The following is an 18,346-nucleotide window of genomic DNA, read 5'->3' on the forward strand; positions in this document are numbered from 1 at the left end:
ACATTACTAGGTGCACGTAACACATCATGAAGAATGTTAGATCTGGGAGCTATACTGAACAAAGAAGAAAAAAGAGATTCAAATTGAAGAAAACAAGAAAATTGTTTCTCTGTATTATGCAAGGCAAATACTATCGAAGGTAGAAAGACTCGAATGAAGAAAAATGCTCCTTTATATATAGGCAATAATTCCTATGCGGGCCCCATAAAACTGAAAAAGGTGCGTTGGAACACAAGATATACCATGATTAAGACAGCATGCAACGCGCATTAATTGCAAGTCAAATCATGTGTGTGGGTCATATTAATTTAAGTTTGGCGAAGCAACTGTCCCAGCCGACCTCACCAAACTGGGGAGACTTAATGATACGCATAATGATCCGTCTCAAAATAAGTAAGCATCCCGACAAGGATCTCACCCGGCACCGTCTGTCCCGGAATACGGACCCTTTCCCAACATCCATCCGACATCATCTCAGCAACTTTACCGTGCCGAACGAATGGCTAGACTAAGAGCCTAGATGACATGCACATAACCGGAAACCTGAATCCAGTCATGGTAACTACAACCGTGAAGAAACACTTGGAATAAATAGAAAGAAAAACCTTCCCGGCTAGGCTGAGAGCACCGTGATGCCTAACCGGAACCAACAAGCTGGCAGTACCATCACGGTATTTCAAACCGGCATAAAGATATCCTCTGGGGACAAGCACGTTGATATGCCACTAATGGACGATTTTATTTCTGCGATGTCTTTAGGTCGCAGGGTGCCCGATTCGGTAACATACATTGTCTTCGTTTATTTATATTTTGCGGGGCCTAAATTTACTTTTACTTCCTAAGATGTAGAAGGTGTAAGTTAACCTAGTGTCGAATTTTATGCTGATTAACGAATTGAAGATCAAGTGGATAATTGTCTTTTAGTTAAATTACCTGGATAGAGATAGTAGTCGATTTTAGCTAAAGGTCCTAAATGCAGAAAAGTAAATAAAGTGGAAGGATATCCGGAGTATGCAGATCAGGGAAATGTTGACCAAGATATCAGTATTGGGTTAGGGAAAGGTAATTATGCTTATGTTAAGACTATGCTTGGATTGATGTTGATCTAGTTGGATGAGCCAATTACACAGACCTACTTATCTCTGAACTCTCGGAGTTCTCTTTGAGCAGTGAGAAGTATGTCACTTGGTCGTATAACTGAAGTGTAACAATACCTCGGAGGTTATCCTCAGTAGTGTATTAGGTTTATTAGTAAGTTAATATCTAATCCTAACCCTCGTTATCAGTTTAGATAACTGAATAACAACGTGCGGTGTTGATTGAACACTGATTACAAACGGAAGGAGTCCGTCAGTTTAAGTTGGCAAAACCTTAATTGAAAACTAACAACCTTTTCATCATACTAGTGAGATCACAAGAAATCAAACATTATACAGCATTACAGTTAATATACTGATAGTAAAGCAGATAGAAACCTAATAAGTACCTAAACAGTAGATATGACTAAAACCTATGGCAACAATCAGACAAGAACATGCAATAGGCTTGGGTCATACAGTAAAGGCACTAACTAGATCTTAACAGCTCCTAAGAGGTCTCTTCGGAACAGTCAATAGGCATACTAGGTCATTCATGTCTCAATTCCTAGGTTCCGTGTCCTAAAAGTACATTAAATGCCTCTCGGGAACTCCGGCCATACCGAGTTCATAGAATCTTCAGATACAGTATAACAAGGGGTCTTAATCCTATGAAATAGCTAATTTCATATAGGTGGACAAGTCCTGATCATAACCTAAGTTGGTCAATCCCTAAGATGCTAGCATACAAATCTATCAGACTTCCTAGTTCAGTATTATAACAGTAACCGTACTATATTAACATAATTACGCTAACCCAAACTTCTATCATGGCAACATACAGATAAATTAAGCTATCATGGCAATATCAGAACGCATTATTAAACATAAAAGATAAGAATACATGTTTAATACAAAAGACAAGCGTTTCGGATAAAAATCTGAAAAAGCCGAACTAATCTGCCCGGGATCGCAGGGACTCGCCGGGATATCCTCCGGAAAATAAAAGCTAAGCTAACTACTACTAAAAACTAACTAAAATATTGAAAATTTAAATTGAATTTCAAGTTGAGTGTGTCTTGGAATGAATGGAGAAAAGCCCTTAAATAGACCCGAATTTGGCCAATTACGGCCGGCAAGCCGTATGGCAGGCCGGATGGTGGGCCGTATTTGGCAGGCCGTATGCAAGGCAGGCCGCATGGTGGCTCGTGTGCTGGCACGTATCTGACAGGCCGTATCCATACTGGTAGGCCGTATGGCAGGCCTTATGGCAAGCCGTATGGTGTGCTGGTCAGGCCTTGATTTACTGGATCGTAACTTGATTTCTTGTCTTTCACCGTTTTCGCTCTAGAATCTTTGTTTTAGCTCTGTTTTACTTGATTCTTTTTGCATCACCTTTGTAATTACTTAATCTACAAAATCAACCGAAAAAGCGATAATTTTGCCGACAAAGTTTTAATCTTTATTGTTTTATGGCCTGATTTAGGGGGTAAAAACGTGACTTTTTGCCTGATATCAAATACCCTACACTTAGCTCTGCTTGTCCTCAAGCGAGAAAGTGGGAATATCGGGATCTTTCTAATAGATTCTTCCTTAACCTACTCGTAGATCTTTTTATTATGCCTTCATCAGAAGTCGGCACATCTTTCGAAAGTATTAGAAAAAGTTTCGAGCTTCGATGATTTGGCCGCTAGATTTCAATTGCGTCCATAGTGGAAAAGGCGTACTTTCCAACTCTCAGATGTAGAGTATACATGATCAGGCTCCTCACTAACGGATCACTCATATCACTCAAGTGTTTAAGGTGTCCTATTCTAGTTGTATTATCGCTCAGAAGCCAGTCGTGTAACAGTTCTCATCATAGGCTTGGTATAGCATCGATATCTCCACCGGTTAAGTAAGGACGGCACTGATCTTCTTCCTAAGCATTCTTTCAAGAGGAAGACGGGTTATAGGGTTTGGTTGAAAATTTATGACTTTCGGTGAAAGGTATCCAGATCTTTTGATTTGAGAGAATTGATAGACTTTGATTCTTCAGAGTATCCACTTTGGATAGATAATGGCTGAGAATTTCGTAAAGGTTTTCTTCAGAAGAGGCGGATTTTGCTAAGACTTTGTCTAGAATTTTCTTTTGCTCTTCCAGCATTCTTCTTCAGGGCATCTTCTTGGGTTTCTTTTTGCCTTATTAGAGACTTTGCTCTTTCAATATATATATATATATATATATATATATATATATATATATATATATATATATATATATATATATATATATATATATATATATATATATATATATATATATATATAATTTTTTTTTGGCATACCCTTTCTTCATAACTTTTGTCTTTCGTTCCTGGTGCCCAGAGAGGAAGTGATAATCCACCGAAAATAGGTCTTTGACCTATCAAAAACAATCAGGGGTTCGGAATCTTTCGACTAGTGCTTTTGAAGCGAATTAGATCGATCTATCTCTTCATTAACCTCTGGATCTTTTTGGTGAAATGGAAAGGGGAATGAAATGTGAATGGTGTATTTTAGGAGTGAATTTGGGGTGAATATTTCTGATTCATCAACTCTTTATGTGAGTTGGTCGGTTTAAAATTGCGTGGAGTGGAAACGGAAACGGATGGCTTTTTGTCTTCTCTATTCAGAATGATTTCGGAAGGAGTATCGCACCTGCACCACGTATGGCGCTTACTAACCATTGGTCTTGAAACGTATGTCTGAACCAAGTTCTAATTTGAACCGCACACCGGCACGCTCATCAATTGAAATAATAAAGTACTGTAGATTTGATGGGTCATACAGATACTTTGGGTCCAATATTCCTCACTTTTTAGAGTAGGGGTAGTGCTTGATCATGCGTAGCCTTTAACATATTTTCTTAAAAGAAATCTTTTGACACAAAACATTAGTTTCAGCTTAATCATTCCGTTCTAATGAATGTTCCGAAAACGGATTTCTAGCAATTTTATTAGATCTTTTGGGCAAAAACAAAGTAAGAATTTTTCAAAATTACCCAATATCCATTGCTTAATTACTTTTGAACAAAAGAATTTTTTAAAACCTGGCGTTTTATGGTTACTTGACTTTAAAACTTTCGACCTTAAAAACCTTACCCATTACCCCACACTTAGAAGAACATTGTCCCTAATGTTCTCTTAGAAAGAATATTTTTATACTATATAAATTAAGGACATGACTTCTAAAATTCTAAGTTAGTTGCGGGGGTTACCCCACACTTAGAGATTTTAGTGCGTTATAATGGAAATAGATTTGAGGAAGGATTACTTCCCTATGATTATGTTACTTTCCTAGTACTGGGCCTTCCTACGTTCAATCTCCTACATACTAGTCTCTTTTAATAATATTTCTGCATGAAGAACAAAAAGAGAAAGGCAGCATTTCCACTATATATAATTTTTCAGTACAATGCTTTAAAAATAAAAACTAAAAGTTAAAATAAAGATAAAGTAGTCTATGGGATACTATCCTGGTCAATGTGTGTCGGCTCTGCAAAGTATCTGAAGATGTCATCATCCTCCAGGATCGGCAAGTGCTCGAAAGGCTGCCCTATATCCATCTCAGGGCCTAGTAGAGATTCTAGACATAAGTCTGTCGGTATCTCTAGGTGGGATAAGTCTGGGAAGAGCTCCTCTTCAGGTATGCTCCCAATAATCTCAAATGCCTGGGCCATTGGCGCCTCCACTGAAATAGGAATAGTGACTAAATGACAACCCTCTGGCAACTCAGTAACGGGAAATGGCTTGGTGACTGGGGCAGGTGGCGTGATGGGGATAAGAGTAGTGTGTGCAGGCATAGCAGCGGAGGCAACGGAGTGAACTGAAGCTGGTGTGGAATGCCCGGGCGTAGACCGTCGTGTCGGCTGAACACGGCGTGCTAGCCTAAATGAAGAAGGGCCCAGAGTACCGTATGGCATCCCCTCATGCTGGAGGTATGCTCTCAGAGCCTTGTAAAGTCTCTGCTGATCTCTGAGTAGTGCCCATGAAACATCAGGGTTACTCAACGTAGCTCCGTAATGGATCACCATCTGTGGCTCATGCGTATCTGGAAACTGTGTATGCTCGGCCGGTCTCCTGGCTAGACGTGTAGATCGTCGGACGGGAGGAGCTGGTGGTGCTGTGCCGATATCTTCCTCAACACTCTCTAATATTAATCTCCTTGGGCCTAATTGCCCTGTTGATGGCCTGTTCAGATCAGCACTGCTTCCAGATGAGTAAACTACAGGAGTCCTCCTCCTGCGAACGGGAATGTAAGCTGATGCTCCTGAACTTGGCATTGCGCCTAAACATATTCAATAAACTTGTAAGCACTAAGCACAAGTATGGCGCTTAGTTGTTAGTACAGAAATAATATCTTAAGACTGAAAATAATTGAAATGAAAATAATAAGAAATAATAAAAAGGACAAGCAAGGAGTGCCTCCCAAGAGCGCTTTGTTTATCAAGTCGTTACATCTCGACTTTTCCTTGTCAGATCTTTAGAATAGATCAAAGGAGAAGAGGTGCTCCTCCCTTTCATGGTCTTCTAAATAAGCTTTCAACCGGTAGCCATTGACCTTGAAATTACCAGTAGGTCCTTCCAATTCTACGGCTCCGTGTGGAAAAGCGTGTACAACTTTGTATGGGCCACTCCATCTTGATCTAAATTTTCCCGCGAACTTCTTGAATCGAGAATTGAAGAGAGGAACTTTATCTCCAGGGGCGAACTTTGTAGGGATTAATTTGGCATCATGTGTAAGCTTCGTTCATTCATTTTAGATGTATGATGTTTCATATGCTTGGTCTCTCAATTCGGCGAGTTCGTTCAATTGCATTTTCCTATGTCTTCTGGTAACCGAGGGATCGAGTTTGCAGGTCTTCAGCGCCCAGAGAGCTTTATATTCGAGTTCTAGCGAAAGGTGACAAGCTTTTCCATAGATCATTCGGTAGGGTGTAGTTCCTAGAGGATTCTTGTAAGCAGTCTGGAATGCCCACAGAGCATCATCTAGCTTCTCGACCCATTTATTTCCATGATGGCTGACAGTTCGTTCTAAGATTCTTTTGAGTGCTCTGTTCGTGACCTCTGCTTGTTCGTTGGTCTGCGGATGATAGGCAGTGGACATCTTGTGGGTAACTCCGTATTATTGCATCACCTTCATAAACTGAGTGTTACAGAAGTGTGTGCCTCTATCACTTATTATCGCGCGGGGAGCTCCAAATCTGTAGAATAGTCTCTTCAGGAAGTTTGTGATGACTTTGGCATCATTAGTCGGAAATTCCTGAGCTTCGACCCATCTGGAGATGTAATCTACTACTACGAGGAAATATTCTTTCCCGTTAGACTTTGGGAAGGGGCCCATGAAGTCTATTCCCCATATATCGAAGATCTCACAAGCTTGGATATTAGTCCGAGGCATCTCGTTCTTCATAGAGATATTGCCTTGCCTTTGGCATGCGTCACAACGCTTTACAAGCTCTTGCACATCTCGAAATATAGACGGCCAGTAGAATCCTGATTCATAGACTTTCCTTGCAGTTAAGTTTGCTCCATGATGACCTCCAGTTGGTCCATGGTGACATTGGTGAAGAATCCCTGCTGCTTGCTTTTCATATACGCACCTCCTGATTATCTGATTAGGGAAAATTCTAAACAGCTAAGGATCTTCCCAGTAGTAGTACTTGGCATCCCTGAAGAACTTCCTTCTTCGGGAGGTACTCATCCCCTTCTGTACTACTCTAGAAACTAGGTAGTTGGCCATGTCGGCATACCAAGGAGTGTCAGTAAATTGTGATCCTATGTAAGTTTGTCCTAAACTCATAAGCTGTTCTTCCGGAAATTTATCTCTGATATCTTGTTCTGCAAGTTTTTCCATCGTTGGGTTCTCCAAAAGACTAAGATGTTCTGCTGCGACGTTCTCTGCTCCTTTCTTGTCCTTAATCTCGATGTCGAATTCTTGAAGGAGTAAGATCCATCGTAGGAGTCTTGGTTTTGCGTCTTGCTTTGTGAATAGATATTTGAGGGCTGAATGATCTGTATAGACTGTAGTCTTGGTCAAAATAAGATAGGAACGAAATTTGTCGAAGGCGAATACTACGGCTAGCAGATCCTTCTCCATGGTAGTGTAATTCTCTTGAGCTCCGGTTAAGGTTTTGCTTGCGTAATAGATTGGATGAAAGTGTTTATCTACCCGTTGTCCAAGCACTGATCCAACTGCGAAATCGCTCGCATCACACATGATCTCAAAGGGTAGACTCCAATCAGGAGCTATCATGATCGGTGCATGTGTTAACTGCTCTTTCAGATAGTTGAATGCTTTTCGACATTCTTTATTGAAGTCAAACGGGACTTCCTTTCCTAGGAGATGAGTGAGAGGTCATGTGACCTTTGAAAAATCCTTAATGAAGCATCGGTTGAAACCAGCGTGTCCTAGGAAACTCCTTATTGCTCTTACCGTGGTAGGCTCTGGAAGTTTAGTGATGGTCTGAATCTTAGCCTTATCAACTTCTATTCCTGCTTTAGAGATCTTATGTCCTAAAACTATCCCTTCTTTTACCATGAAGTGACATTTTTCCCAATTTAGAACTAAATTTGACTCTTCACACCGGGTGAGCATCTTGTCAAGGTTTGATAGGCACGAATCAAAGGTACTACCAAAGACTGAGAAGTTGTCCATGAAGACTTCCATACAACGCTCAATCATGTCGTGGAATATTGCTACCATGCATCGCTGAAATGTAGCTGGTGCATTGCATAACCCAAAGGGCATGCGTCGATAGGCAAATGTTCCATAAGGACAGGTAAAGGTTGTTTTCTCTTGGTCCTTTCGATCGAGGGGAATTTGAAAGTAGCTGGAAAAACCGTCTAGGAAATAGTAGTACTCATTTCCTGATAGACGTTCCAACATTTGTTCAATGAAAGGTAATGGAAAATGATCCTTCCGGGTTGCATCGTTTAGTTTACGATAGTCTATGCAAACCCTCCAACCGGTGACTTCCCAAGTTGAAATAAGCTCATTATTCTCATTTTGAATTACGGTCGTCCCTCCCTTTTTGGGTACCACTTGAACAGGACTGACCCATGGTGAATCAGAGATTGGATAGATCAGACCGGCATCCAGAAGTTTGATTACTTCTTTCTTGATGACTTCTTGAATCATAAGGTTGACCCTTCTTTGCCTCTGAACTGATGGTTTGAAATCATCTTCCATGAAGATCTTGTGGGTGCAATAGTTAGGGCTGATTCCTTTGATGTCGGAGATCTTCCAAGCAATTGCCTTCTTATGTGATTTCAAGACTTGAATCAATTTCGCCTTGATGTTAAAGCTAAGGGGTACGTGATAGTACTATATTTTACTACGAAATACGTTACAAATTATTACACAAGTTTTAATTATTTATTTACAAATGGGATATACCTAAACCTTACTACAACACTATAGGCAGTGTACCTAATCGTAGAGTAGTGTAGTTTTTAGTAAGTCCGATTCGTTTCACAGGGAGCTGGTTTATTTCACACTATATTTTAAACAATTATATTCGTACAAAATATATTATATTAATAATATATAAAAGGGGGTTTTACCGTTTAATGACCGGTTTATCGATTTTATATTTTAAGCGAAGCGTAAAGTAAATGACGATATTTAACTAACAATATAGAATAAATAACAATAATTAAAATGACAATAAATAAAAGTACGAGGAAATATGAAATAAAATATATTATGCTTATTTAAACTTCCGTAATCATGATGTTTGACGTGTTGATTTTTAGTTTATTCCCATGGGTTAATTGTCCTTTGTCCTGGATTATTTAATATGTCCGTCTGGTTTTTTGTCTATAACAGTCCATCAGTCATAAATATAAAGTGCGAGTATCCTCGTCAAATTATCCTTATATCCGAAGTTAAATATTCCAACTAATTGGGGACTTAAACTGTAACAAGGTTTTAGTACTTTGTTTAATAATTACACCAGGATATCGACTGCGTGTAATCCAAGGTTTTAATACTTTGTTATCAATTATGCCAAGTGTCCTTGTACATAATTTCACCCCTGTTTTAATAATTCCATAGACTATTAATCCATTCCCGTGTCCGGTTAAATGAACGATTATTCGTACATATAAATATCCCGCCCATCGTGTCCGATTGAGTGTATATGGTAATTTATAGAGACGTCCAATTGTAAATCTTTATATTAAAATTAACAAACTCTCATTTAGTTAAACAAATATAATGCCCATTAATAGCCCATAGTCTAATTTCCACAAGTGTCGTTCTTTTGACCAAAATTATGGTACAAAGCCCAATTACCCCATTTTTAATATTTAGCCCAACATCACGATTACTTCAATTTAAATAAGCATAATAACAACTTAGTTATGAGACATTAATTTAAAAAGGAGAACATAACTTACATTGAGTATTTATCGCGTAGTGTTACACGGACAGAATTTCGACTTCAAAAACCCGTAAAATAACCTTTACATAACCCGAACTAATCTAATATAAAACTACCCTATACTATATATATTATATATTTATTTATTTATTTATTTATTATAGAGTATTATTATTATTATTTTTATTTAAACTCGGCAGAATTCGCGACCTTTTATAGGCATTCTGAAATTTCTGTACTCCGCGAGTCGCGGCACTTTGTGCCTGAGAACTCCGCGAGTCGCGGGGAAATGGGATACAGCTCACACCCTTTTGGATCTTCTTTGCCGATGTTTTATATATATAAATATAAAATATAAATAATTAATATAATTATTTATATATTATATTATATCCTTGTGCATAGTAGACTTGTAATTTTTAGTCCGTTGCGTCGGGCGTTGATAGTTGAATCATGTCCCGGTTCCAGATTTTCGAACGTCCTTGCGTACAATTTAATATCTTGTACTTTGCGTTTTGTAACTTCATCAATAATTTGAACCACTTGGATTGTATCTTGTACATTTGAGCTTTTTGGACGTTTGCGTCTTCAAATCTTCGTTTTCGCCTTTTGTCTTCGCACTTATTTAATATAAATGATTACAACTTAAAATAGGACAATTACAACTAAATAATTTACATATTGGGAGGATATTGCTACTAAATATATGTTCATTTGGAGCACTATCACGCCTTCTCTTGTGGCGCGAGGTCTTTCGATATGATCACAGGGAGTTGCGATTCTTCTTCTAAGAATGCATACTCCAGATTGTCGGGTAACTTCTTCAATTCCAATTCTGGAGGATCCTCGATAGATGGCTTCATTCTAGCTATCTCCTTACGGTCTAACGAGTCGTACTTCTCCTGGAATTCTGATTCTTCAATAGCGGTCACTGATGCTATCTGTTCTTCATTTATGGAAATTGTCCTTCTTATTGCTTCCTCTTCAGAAATGTCTTCTTTAGTTTTGAAGGTAGGTTCGGGAAATTCGTCACAGTCTTCCCTTGACTGGGGTTCCTGATATACCGGAATGAAATCCATTTCTTCATTCGGTCTTCTCCTTAATAGAGGTAAATGAATGCCTTGTCCTAGAGGTGCTATTTGAATAGTGTTGCCAAGAAAGTTACTTTCAGAGAGGGGAGATATGAGTTGACTAAGGTCTATGGCGGAATGGTTATCAATATTTCCTTCAGGAGGTGTAAAGAACAGATCCTTAGAAATTTGATCTGGACTGCAAATGGCCATAGCCTCTTCCAGGTATTCGTTGACGAGTTCTTGAAAAGAATCAGAGAGATTCACATCCTCTTCCTTAGGATGGTTCATGAGGCGATCAACATTAAATGTGATTACTTCTCCTCCAACCCTTAACTTTAATGATTTCTCGTGAACATCAATTACGGCGTTGGCAATATTCAGGAATGGTCTGCCAAGAATGAGTGGGACCTTTGTGTCTTCCTCAATATCCATAATGACGAAATCAACGGGAAACGCGAACTTATCCACTCTGACTAGGACATCCTTAGCTATTTCCCTAGGGATTTTAACTAATCTATCCGCGAGTTAGATAGTCATTCTGGTTAGCCTTAAGTCATTTAATCCTAGCTTCTTGAATAATGAATAGGGCATTAGGTTTACACTGGCTCCTAAGTCTACTAACGCATTGCTAATTTGGACATCTTGCAGGTAGCAAGGTACCGTAAATCTTCCTGTATCTCCTAACTTAGGGGGAATTCCATGCTGTAACACTAACGAGCATTCTTCACTTAAGGGAAAGCTAACTATCTCTCTTAATCTCTCTTTGTTTGAAAGCAGTTCTTTGAAAAATTTAGCGCAGTTTGGCATCTCTACTAAAGCATCTACTAGACGTACATTCAAATGCAAATTCTTAATAATATCCCAATACTTAGCAAATTGTGCTTCTTGTTTTTCCTTCTTAAGCCTACCTGGGAAAGGTATGCGAGTGCACGGAATAATTTCTGGGGCCTTAGGAGAGATAGGTTCCGGTGGATTGACGACTGGGTCAATTTGCACAGGTTCCTTATCGGAAAAATCTTGTATGGGTATATTAGTTGTTTCTTTTCCTCCGCTAGTAATTACTAGGGCATCAAACTCACTACACTCTATATCAATTTTAGTGGTTAAGCATTTAAGCGTAAGCTGAAAATTTGTGATTAATTCTTCAAAAGTCTTTATCAAAGTGTCGAACTTGTTCTGACATTCTATGACTTGAAGGTTTATCACATATTTCTTTTTCATAAATTCAGCTAAAATTTCCTTAGAGTGGAGAGTAGGGTTGTGCAATGGAAAAATTATATTATGATCCGAGCTATTTTGCTGTTTGTGTGCCCATCTAGGGTAAGGATACCTTAGATTGGTTCTAGTAGCATCGGAGTTCTTAGGAATTTGTAAACTTTGAAGAGTGAGGGTGAGATCTTGTAACCTGGTTTCCAGCATTTTTACCGTATGAGCGAAGACATCATCCTTCTCAGCAGCTTCATTGTTCCAATCCTCCTGTTGTGCAGCTATTGTATCCAAGAGATCCCATGCTTCATCCGCCGTTCGAGACATGAAGTTGCCTTGCGAAGCCATGTCTAGGAGAGACTTATCATCCTTGGTCAAACCATTGTAAAGTGTACAGACTATGTCTGCCCGATTTAACGAATGATTCGGACATCTTTTAAGCATAATCTTTACTCTATTCCATGCTAGACACAATGACTCATTTTCTTTTTGGGAAAAGTTAGTGATGTCATTTCTTAAACAGGTTTGTAGGGAGGGTGGATAATACTTATTTAGGAATTTAGTGGCTAAATCCTCCCATGATTGGATTGAATTCGGGTTAAGTGCGTCAAACCATGCTGAAGCGTGTTTAGAAAGTGAATATTGAAAAAGATGAAGTTTTAAAATGTTTTTCTCGTTTGATTCCTTCTTAAAAGAGTCAACCATACTGATAAATATGTTTATGTGAAAGTTAGGATCGTCAGTCGGCAATCCTTAAAATTTACAGATCATACTGACTAGTTTAATCATGTGCGGACTGATTTCAGGAATTCCTTCGATTCCTAAGGTGATTGGTCCTCCTCTTTCCTCTAAGCATGACTTATGCATAGAAGCAAGGGTGTCTTGTTGTTCCATTTTTTTGATTTTTTAGATTTTCTGTTAATAAAAAGACTTAAAAGTAACTTTTAGAAAATATTAATTTACTAAAAGGATCGATAATTTAATAAAAACAATTATTCTCGAAATTCGATCGCTAACCAGATCGGATATCTTAACTGATAGGACTTCTCACATATTACTCGTATCGAGGTGGCCAGGCTAACTACGGAGAGGCAGGATCCTTTTGGTTCCAATATAATTGGAGACTGTTCGAAAAATCCAATAACCAAGTCCGTGTATAATTGTCTTTCTTAGACACCACCAAACAATATTTTGTCTGTTTAAAATCTTTCTCGATCAAAATATTCGATTCCCCGGCAGCGGTGCCAAAGAAGAAGAGAGCTCTGATATGCCACTAACGGACGGTTTTATTTCTGCGATGTCGTAAGGTCGCAGGGTGCCAGATTCGGTAGCACACAGTGTCTTCGTTTATTTATATTTTGCGGGGCCTAAATTAATTTTACTTCGTAAGGTGTAGAAGGTGTAAGTTAACCTAGTGTCGAATTTTATGCTGATTAACGAATTGAAGATCAAGTGGATAATTGTCTTTTAGTTAAATTACCTGGATAGAGATAGTAGTCGATTTTAGAAAAGTAAATAAAGTGGAAGGATATCCGGAGTATGCAGATCAGGAAAATGTTGACCAAGATATCAGTATTGGGTTAGGGAAAGGTAATTATGCTTATGTTAAGACTATGCTTGGATTGATGTTGATCTGGTTGGATGAGCCAATTACACAGACCTACTTATCTCTGAACTCTCGGAGTTCTCTTTGAGCAGTGAGAAGTATGTCACTTGGTCGTATAACTAAAGTGTAACAATACCTCGGAGGTTATCCTCAGTAGAGTACTAGGTTTATTAGTAAGTTAAGCTCTAATCGTAACCCTCGTTACCAGTTTAGATAACTGAATAACAATGTGCCGTGTTGATTGAACACTGATCACAAATGGAAGGAGTCCGTCGGTTTAAGTTATTAAAACCTTAATTGAAAACTAACAACCATTTCATCATACTAGTGAGATCATAACAAATCAAACATTATACAACATTACAGTTAATATACTGATAGTAAAGCAAATATAAACCTAATAAGTACCTAAACAGTAGATATGACTAAGACCTAGGGCAATAATCAGAAAAGAACATGCAATAGGCTTGGGTCATATAGTAAAGGCACTAACTAGATCTTAACAGCTCCTAAGAGGTCTCTTCGGAACATTCAATAGGCATACTAGGTCATTCATGTCTCAATTCCTAGGTTTCGTGTCCTAAAAGTACATTAAATGCCTCTCGGGAACTCCGGCCATACCGAGTTCATAGAATCTTCAGATACAGTATAACTAGGGGTCTTAATCCTATGAAGTAGCTAATTTCATATAGGTGGACAAGTCCTGATCACAACCTAAGTTGGTCTATCCTTAAGATGCTAGCATACAAATATATCAGACTTCCTAGTTCAGTATTATAACTGTAACCGTACTATATTAACATAATTACGCTAACCCAAACTTCTATCATGGCAACATACAGATAAATTAAGCTATCATGGCAATATCAGAATGCATTATTAAACATAAAAGATAAGAATACATGTTTAATACAAAAGACAAGCGTTTCGGATAAAAACCTGAAAAAGCCGAACTAATCTGCCCGGGATCGCAGGGACTCGCCGGGATATCCTCCGGAAAATAAAAGCTAAGCTAACTACTACTAAAAACTAACTAAAATATTGAAAATATAAATTGAATTGCAAGTTGAGTGTGTCTTGGAATGAATGGAGAAAAGCCCTTAAATAGACCATAATTTGGCCAAATACGGCCGGTAAGCCGTATGGCAGGCCGGATGGTGGGCCGTATTTGGCAGGCCGTATGCAAGGCAGGCCGCATGGTGGCTCATGTGCTGGCACGTATCTGGAAGGCTGTATCCATACTGGCAGGCCGTATGGCAAGCCGTATGGTGTGCTGGTCAGGCCTTGATTTACTGGATCGTAACTTGATTCTTGTCTTTCACCGTTTTTGCTCTAGAATCTTCATTTTAGCTCCGTTTTACTTGATTCTTTTTGCATCGCCTTTGTAATTACTTAATCTACAAAATCAACCGAAAAAGTGATAATTTTGCCGACAAAGTTTTAATCTTTGTTGTTTTAGGGCCTGATTTAGGGGGTAAAAACGTGACTTTTTGCCCGATATCACACGTCGTCCCTGAGAAAGTGCGCTGTCCCGGAGCAGACACTTCATCCCGAAACAAGTACTTGATAACGAAACAGGCATGCAAGCAAGTTGCATGCCACGTCAGCCTGTGAATCTAGGGAAGTTTGTTAGGATATGTTATTCCCATGAAAAGGACAGGTGCCACGTCATCCCTCGGGATTGACAAAGTTCGTTACGACCATGAAAGGGACATGTACCACATCATCATTCAAAACATCTATAAATATGCAAACAAGATCTTTCATCTCGATAACACTGGATGCATTAATGTTACTCTGCCCAAATCAATTGTGATAGCATTACTCTAGTCGTTACCTTAATTCCGATCAGCACTTCGATCATCATTGGAGCCAATTCTCAATTCTAGATATTAACTTATTCGATTCCGATCGAATAAGGTTAATTAAATTGATTGTTTTACGCCCTTGGAATCCAGATTCCAAATCAAGGTTTGCACAATTATTGGAGTTAAAATATTTGACTTACTCTTTTTCCCAAATCAAGCACTCAAACCCAAAATCTAAATCACACTTAACAATTTTGGTTTGATCAGTCTGCCATAGTGTTATATATATATATATATATATATATATATATATATATATATATATATATATATATATATATATATATATATATATTTTTTTTTTTTTTTTTTGATGTAGATGTAGTTATACTTGTGAAATTGCCATGGTGGTATGTGCTTATAGCTTGCATTGTTATACTCGGGCATGATATGTGTTTATTATATGTTATTGATGATGCGTAGTCACTCTATGCATATGTATGTATATAGTATATTTACATTCAGTAAGCATTGCTTACCCTCTCGTTGTTTACATTATTATAGATTCGAGAAGCGGAGGAGGCAAGGGTAAGTACGGGGACTAGAGGACTACCACATGTTTCTTTAGAAGACATTGCTTTTGTAATTCGACTTTTGGATTGGGTAGTTTTATCCCAAATACCATGCTGGATCTTTTGTAGTTGTTAAACTACATTGGGTTGAAATCGTCCCGATATTGTATTAATGAGTCGTTGGAGTCCCAAGGGTGGAAATACCATTTTATTACTTAAAACCCTTTATTTAATGTTTGTTAGATGTTTAAACATGGTTTTGGTTGTTATTGGTGGTTGGTGTCATGGTTGAAGTGTCAAAAGTGTTTCAAAATATCAGCAGCTGTTTCTGCTTAGAATCACGTTGCGACCCACACATGCCGCGTCACGACTTATAGTGTATTTTGAATCCCGAGTACATAGTGTGGTTCTGAGTGTCTGACACAGTGTTAAGTCGCTTTGCAACCCCACTGCTTCAACGCGACTTAGTGCTGGGAACTAATGGTCACGTGGTGATTCAAGCTCGGCATGAAAATTACACTTGGGACCGCGTCGCCAATAGGTGAACCGCATCGCGATGTTTGACTTTAAAACAAAATGTATCGTTTTCAAATAACTGGTTGGGATGTTTCAAGTGATTGTTATGAGGCTTGGATCGCGGGGGCGCGATCCGGTTCAAGTGGGGGAGAGTTGTAACACCCGGATTCTGGAACAGGATAAAGGCGCGTCGCGAGTTATAATGTCGCATCTCGATACAGGGCAGGCAAATCAGGGGTTGTTGCGTAAAATGCTGGAAATTAAGGACTTGGGTGCAACTTTGCATGTGTCAGGTTTTTACCCCTAAAACTGATCTAAACCCTCATTTCTTCATTTCATATTCATCCTAGAACACCTTTTAGAGAGAAGGAGAAAACTTGGAGAGAGAACGCTCAAGAAATTGAAGAAGGGGCTTGAATCTTTACAAGGTGCAAGTATTAAAGTTGTTCATCTTGCTTCTAGTAACATTTTGGTAGTTGTGTTAAGTCTCAATTTCAAATTTCATTTGTGTAAATTGATATTCAAGTTAGGGTTTGAGTTTTGAGTTGTTAGAAGCCCATGGGTGCTCATATAATGGGTTTGAGGTAGCTAGTAGTTGGGTTTTAGACCCATTGTTGGTGGGCTTAAGGTTGGAAAATGATTTGGAAATGTTTGGGCTTGTAAAGTAGGGCATGATCACTAGTAAGTAAGAGTATTAGTGATTATGTTGGTGTTTTGAACTTGAGTGTGGTTATTGAAAGCTTAATTTTGAAATGGGTCAAAATTAGGGTTTGTAACTTTATTTTGGAGAAGACAAGTACTTGGTGCTTGGAAATTTGTTTAAAGGGTGTTTTAGAACCATAATCACTAGTTGTTAGTGATTATTGGTGAGTTTGGACATGGGTTGTGCTCAGAAGGTGAGGGTAAATGTATTATATGCATATGTATGCGTAGGTTGGGCGAGTGTGGTGGGCGAATCCCGTGGGTATTCGGATTCACCTCATATGTGTGTGTTTTTAGTGACCACCCTTGGGGTAGTGAATCGCCTGAATATTCAGATTCACTATGGCCCGTGCGTTTTCGGGTGACCCCGTTGTCATTATGGGTTGGGGAAGTGAATCGCGTGAGTCTTCGGATTCACTATGACACGTGAGTTTTCGACCAACCCCGCTGTCATTATGGTTTGGGGAAGTATATTGCATGAGTTTCGGATTCACTAAGACATAGGAGTTTTCAGTCATCCCCGTTGTTGGTATGGTTGGGGTAGTGAATCACGCGAGTTTTCGGATTCACTATGACGCGTGAGTTTTCGGTCATCCCCGTGGTTGTTATGGCTTGGGTAGTGAATCGCATGAGTTTTCGGATCTACTAAGGCATTATATGTTTATGGTTAATGGTTAACCATAATGTTTTATGTATATATATATTTGATGTGGATGTAGTTATACTTGTGGAATTGCCATGGTGGTATGTTCTTATAGCTTGCATTGTTATACTCGGGCATGGTATGTGTTTATTATATGTTATTGATGATGCGTAGTCACTGTATGTAAATGTATGTATATAGTATATTTACATTCAATAAGCATTGCTTACCCTCTCGTTGTTTATATTTTTATAGATTCGAGAAGCGAAGAGGCAAGGGTAAGTACGGGGACTAGAGGACTACCACATGAGAAGACATTGCTTTTGGAATTCGACTTAGGATTGGGTAGTTTTATCCTAAACACCATGCTCGGTCTTTTGTTGTTGTTAAACTACATTGGGTCGAAATCGTCCCGATGTTGTATTAATGGGTCATTGGAGTCCCAAGGGTCGAAATACCCATTTTGTTACTTAAACCCCTTTATTTAATGGTTTTTAGACGTTTAAACATGGTTTTGGTTGTTATTGGTGGAATTGGTGTCATGGTTGAAGTGTTAAAAGTGTTTCAAAACTGCAGCAGTTGTTTCTGCTTAGAATCGCGTAGCGACCCACACATCATATGTCGCGACTTTTGGTGTATTTTGAATGCCGAGTACATAGTGTGGTTTTGAGTGTCTGACACAGTGTTAAGTCGCGTCGCGACCCCCACTGCCGCAACGCGACTTAGTGCTGGGAACT

Source organism: Rutidosis leptorrhynchoides, chromosome 5 (genome assembly GCF_046630445.1).
Source record: "Rutidosis leptorrhynchoides isolate AG116_Rl617_1_P2 chromosome 5, CSIRO_AGI_Rlap_v1, whole genome shotgun sequence".
NCBI lineage: Eukaryota > Viridiplantae > Streptophyta > Magnoliopsida > Asterales > Asteraceae > Rutidosis > Rutidosis leptorrhynchoides.